General features: G+C 38.3%; 1 protein-coding gene across 1 annotated transcript in view; it reads left to right on the top strand.

Moving 5' to 3' along the window:
• TAB2 (TGF-beta activated kinase 1/MAP3K7 binding protein 2) overlaps positions 1-6030 on the top strand; it is a 71097-nt gene that overhangs the window by 54599 nt on the left and 10468 nt on the right. The window lies entirely within an intron of this gene.

Here is a 6030-nt window from a genome sequence, read left to right as displayed (position 1 = left end):
GAACCCGCCACCTTAGGTGTACGTGGCTGGCGCCTTAGCCGGTTGAGCTATAGGTGTCGAGCCCGTATTTATTCTTTTTTATTCTAAGTTCTTAAGTGTCTGAAAATACCCTCATATTTTTAGCTGGGTATAGAATTCTTAGTTGAAAATTATTTTTCTACAGAATGGTATCACCAAAAGTCTCTTTGTCACTGAGAAAATCTGATGTCTGTGTGATTTTATACCTGTGTGATCTTGTACCTGTGTGTGTACCCTATTTTATTCCTTCCGAAAATATTTAGAATCTGCCTTTTATCTTTAGTAGTCTGAAATTTTACCAGTGGTTACCAATGGTGTGTGTCTTGATGTAGGTCTTTTTCTTTTTTCTTTCTGTCTTTTTTGTTTGTTTGTTTAAATCATCCCTGTCCCACATTTAGTGGGCTCCGGTGTCTCCCTTCAGCCCAGAAGTCTCTTCTGATCCCCACTAGTTTCTCCAGTCTCTCTTTGGAGACCTCTTGTTCTTCAGTTTTTAATCTCCTAGACCAACTTTCTATTTGTTTCTCATCGTTATATCCTCTGTATATTCCACCTTCTTATCTTTCTATTCTACATTTTAGGAGATTTTCTTACTTTTAACCCGTGTATAAAATTTTTATTTTAACAATGATTTGTTTAACTTTTGAGAGCTTTTCTGATTCCTTTTTTATAGCAGATTGTGGTTTTATGGGTGTAAGAGTATCTCAAGTCTCTTAATGATACTTCTGAATTATCTTCATTTAATGTGGGTTTAGTTTTTCTCTTTGTTTATCCAGATCTTTCACATTCGTATCAGATGTTCCTCAAATGTGCAGTGAGCCCTGGCTGGCTGGTTGGTTGGTTGGTTCATGTGTAAGAATAAAGTCTCATGAAGACTGACTGAACGCCTTGCCTTTGTATGAAAGTAAGACTTGTTGCTTGGTAGACTTTGCTTGGGGATGGATAGGTGAGGAGTCAACTACTTCATAAAAGGAAATACTCCACCTCACCCCTCAGTGTCCTGTGTGTTTGGGGCCTAGATTGGGAAATGTGTGTTTGGGAGTTGGGAGAAAGCTTAAAAATAAATATACAGCAAAGGCCCTTCAGGATGGGTAAATTGTTCCCTAAACAGATAGCCCATTAGGCCCCGGTTTTTCGGCCTTTTCTTCACTTCTGCCTCTTATCTGCATCCTTCTAAGTGAAGAGCCTCTTCAGGTTTCTGCAGAGCAAGCATGTTAGCTGACTCTTTGTCCATAGCACCCTCCGCATCCATGGACTACAGCTTTTTCACTCTCCTTCGTTAGTCTGTCACTTCATCTGCTGTTAGTGTCCCGAAACCTGCTGACATCTATTGTCAATTAATTGCCTCCTTCTTGTTTTTTTATTGCTGTTAGATTGTGCCTGTTTTATTCCTCTGGTATTTTTATGGAGTCTCTTTGTATGCAATGCTCAGTCAAACATCTTTAAACAAAAGCCCTGGCCAATATAATTGAATCTTTATAGCTTGGCTTTTTAAGTCAGTATTAAACTATATGTAAATAAATGACAGGGATAGAGAAAGTTTTTTCCTCACTGAAGTCTGTAACAGCTCATCCCTCCTTCTCTGTATGAGCGCATAGGAAGATCTGACAGTTCACGCACTCATCCTAGAGAAAGTGCTACGTACCTCACTGCTGAATATCACTACAGTCACCTGCAAAAGTACCCCCTTGGGAAGCTATCCACTGACACCAGCGCCTATTCCATCCTTAAGATGAATTTTAGAACTCTTTTCCTGGAATGACCACCAGAGCTGTGGTACAAGGAAGTCTGACAATTAAGATCATGAACTGCCACCATGTGCTTAACTTTGGCAGCACTTACACAAACAACTCAGTACGATTTCATAACCTTGGTATATCAGTGTCCCTCAGGTGTGTTCTATGGTAGTGTCTTGCTTAGTGGCATTCATTATTAGTGTGTTTTTGTGTGATAGCTCTGATGATCATTCTAGAAAAAGAGTTCCAAAAGTGCTTTGAATGGTAGACTAGGTGCTAGCTTTGGTGCATATCTTCCCAAGGGGAGGACTATAGTGATATTCAGCAATGAGGTATGTAGTACTTTTTCTAGGACGAGTTTGCAGACTTAATTGTCAGCCCTCATATTACTAGATTATGCATGAGCCTAGTTCATCTGTATGTATGGTTGGTATGATTTTGTTTCTAATAGTTTCTTCACATGTCAGAATAAACAAAAAACAAAAAGCTGGGATAAGAGATTCTCTCACATCTCTCTATTCATAGTTATTTTCTATAGCGGGTGCAAATGTGAACCCTCACCCAGTAACTCATAAGCTTTCCTTACCCTCTGTCCAACCTTCTTTCAGACCCTGGAATTATAACTGGCATGTTTCTTTTTTTCCCATCAGCACCTAATCTTTTCATTTAGTGGTGGCTGATTAGAGCAAAATATCTTTACTATAATTAATTCTTCTTCAATATGATTCTAATAACATTGTTTTATAATGGATAAACATTGGGTAATACTGAAGAAAGTTTATAGCTTTAGCTAAGTTTTCATAGTGATTTTTAGAAATTCATTTAACCCTTTTTTTCCCCAGTAGTTCATCTTTCTCAGATTCTTGCCTAAAAATTCCGAACTACAAATGAAAAGTGAACTAGATTCATAAAACCCCAGTCACTTTGAAGAAAAAATTACTGAGAAATAAATCTATCTGTCCTACTGTAGCCATTGAATTTTTAGCTTGCTTATAATTAACAGTTAACCCTGGGAGATTGTAAGTAGTCTACCAAATGAGTATGTCATTTCTAGGTAATATAGTCATTATAACTCTGCTCTTATTTTGTTTTTTTCCAAGACAATTTCACTCTGTCCCCCCAGGTAGAGTGCAGTGGCATCATAGCTCACTGCAACCATAAACTCTTAGGCTCAAGATCTTCCTGCCTCAGCCTCCTGAGTAGCCTGGGACTACAGGTACACCCCACAATGCCCAGCTAGTTTTTCTACTTTTAGTGGAGATGGGCTCAGACAGGTCTTGAATTCCTGAGCTCAGTTGATCATCCTGCCTCAGCCTCCTGGAGTGTTAGGATTGTAGGTGTAAGCCCCTATACCTGGCCAAGAATTTACTGTTTTACTCAAAAACATCCTACAGCTATACTGTGAGCAACTGTGGCTCCTTCCATACACCTAAATCTTCGAGTCAGAGTTCTGTGATATTAAAGACCATCTCCTATAAACACTGGACTTCTATATATCTCTCAACTCTATGGTTTCCTTTCCTGTTTTAATAGAAATGTTGGAAGTATTGGGTAGGGAATTATGAGTAGAGCTATGACTGGGAGAATATTCAACCCTGTCCTGGGATATATGCTTTATGATACATTGGTTGGAAAATAAATGAGAATATTCTTTTATGATTTTTCACAAAGAATGAGAGCTGTATACTTAACTAGCATTTTTCCTTTTATCATTAAGAACACCTCTATCTCATAGTATACTTTGTCCTAATGTCAAATTTTATTCTGAGTAACTATATTAAAATTTCTCTAGCCGCCTTTAAGATTTTCCTTCTATCTTTAGTTTTCAGCAAGTTTGACTATTGTGTCTAGGTGAGACACAACACTAATCAGAGATCTCTGGGCTTCTTGGATCTGTGATTTGCTGTACTTCATTAATTTTGGAAAATGTTTGGCGTTTACATATCCTCAATCATTACTCCTGCCTTGCTTTTCTTTTTTCTCTGACCCGTTACACGTATACTATTTAATAATGTCCTACAACATTATTCTGTTCTTTTTTCCAGTTTTTTTATGCATTCAGTTGGAAAATGTCTATCTTCAAATTCACTGATCCTTCTGTGTCTTGCAGGCTGATAAGCCTGTCAAAGGCATTTTTTTACTTCTAGCACTTGACGCTGTTATAATTTCTACCTCTGTTCTCAAATTATCCATCAATTTCTGTGTGCTGTCCACCATTTATATGAGGTCCTTTAATAAGTTCATCATAGTTATTTTTAAGTAACCTATCAGTACATTTCAGCGTCTGGGTCATTTTGAATATAGTTTTGTGGATTGCTTTATTTTAATAATGAGTTGGATTTTTCTCTCGCTTTTCTCTCTTTCTCTTAATTTCTTTTATTTTTTTTTTTTACAGAGGTTTTTTTTTTTTTTTTGCAGTTTTTGGCCAGCGCTGGGTTTGAACCCGCCACCTCTGACATATGGCCAGTGCCCTACTCCTTTGACCCACAGGCGCTGCCCTCTTAATTTCTTATTGATGCCAAACACTGTGTATAAAGGAACAGAAGAGACTGAAGTAAATAGTGTTTATCTGTAGAAATGAGGATACCTCTTTTTCTGTCTGGTTCTTAATGTAAAAGATAGTTAATATAGTCAGTAGAGCTGGGTTTGGGTTTCTTGTTCCCCCAGTGTATCAGAGCCTTCAAATACTTTAAACAATTGACTGCTGTTATCACCTTATGAGTAGTTCAAGTCCAAGATACTTATTTTACTTTAGTCGTTTTACTTTGAACTGTTCTGTGCTGTGATGGATCCCTGTTTTACTCAAAGTAATACTATCAACAAAGTTCTACATGATTTGCTAATGGACCAGATAATAAATTATTTAGGATTTTGTAGGCCACAAAGTCTCTGTCACAACTTTCAATTCTGTTGTAAAATGAAAACAGCCATAGACAACAAATTATAAAAAATACTGAACAAGGCTGTATTCTAGTAAAACTTGATCCTTAAAGCAGGCAGTAGGCCAGATTTGACCCATGGACTGTAGTTTGCTTACCCCCCGTAGTTTGATTTAGGGGATTGTGGTCCTTCTCCCCTGCCACGTCTCTGTTATCATTGTAAGGTAAGCCCCACAAGGGCAAGGATTTTTGCCTGTTTTGTTCACTGATTTCTCAAGTGACTGTAATACCTGACACATAGTAGGATGTCAACTTTTAGAAGAGGGGATCAGGGAATAATTATGGTTTTTTTGTTTGTTTGTTTGGTTTTTTTTTTAAACAAAGTCTTTCTGTTACCCCAAGCTAAAGTGCCATGGCGGCAGCCTAGCTCACAGCAACCTCAAACTCCTGGGTTCAAACTATCCTCCTGCCTCAGCCTCCTGAATAGGTGGGACTACACGCTTCTGCCACAATGCCTAATTTTTCTTTTCTTTTCTTTTTTTTTTTTTTTTTTGAAGTAGAGATAGTGTCTTGCTCTTGCTGGTCTCAAACTCCTAACCTCAAGCAATCCTCCCATCTTGTGCTTGGCCTTCCAGAGTACTAGGATTATTGGCATAAGCCATCACACCTGGCCCTGGTTTTTTGCTGCTCTTGTTGTTGTTTGTTTTTTAAATAAACAGCATATAGCTGCATTTTAAAAATCCAGTCCACTGATCTCTGAGGTCTCAACAAATATATTTAATTAGATTGCATTTATTGTGATTTCTTAATACATTTGAAATTATTCCTGTCAGGTTTTTGTTTTGTTTTCTATTTATTTCCTTTATTTTCTCCTTTCCTGCCATCTAGATTTATTTATTTATTTATTTATTTAGAGACAAGAGTCTCACTTTGTTGCCCTCCATAGAGTGCTGTAGCATCACAGCTCACAGCAACCTCCAACTCTTGGGCTTAGGCGATTCTCTTGCCTCAGCCTCCCAAGCTGAGACTACAGGCGCCCACCACAACACCCGGCTATTTTTTGTTGCAGTTGGTGGGGGGGGCCGGGTTCCAACCCGCCACCCTCAGTATATGGGGCCGGCACCCTACTCACTGAGCCACAGGCACCACCCTACCATCTAGATTTAATCAGATGTTCTTTATTTACCCTTTTGTTCTGTCTTTTAATTGGGAAACTGCACATTCTCTTTAGCTTCCTTGAGTAGTGATTGCTAAATATTTAACATGTATATTTGGCTTAGCAACATTTGAGGGTATTTATTCGTCTTAAATACTTGTAAAACTTCAGAATATTGGCTCAGCACCTGTGGCTCAAGTGGCTAAGGCGCCAGCCACATACACCTAAGGTGGCGGGTTCGAAT

Source organism: Otolemur garnettii, unplaced genomic scaffold (assembly GCF_000181295.1).
Source record: "Otolemur garnettii isolate 467f Iridium unplaced genomic scaffold, OtoGar3 scaffold00042, whole genome shotgun sequence".
NCBI classification, from domain to species: domain Eukaryota; kingdom Metazoa; phylum Chordata; class Mammalia; order Primates; family Galagidae; genus Otolemur; species Otolemur garnettii.
Note: the sequence above shows the minus strand (reverse complement) of the source record. Positions and strands in the feature narration are given on the sequence as shown.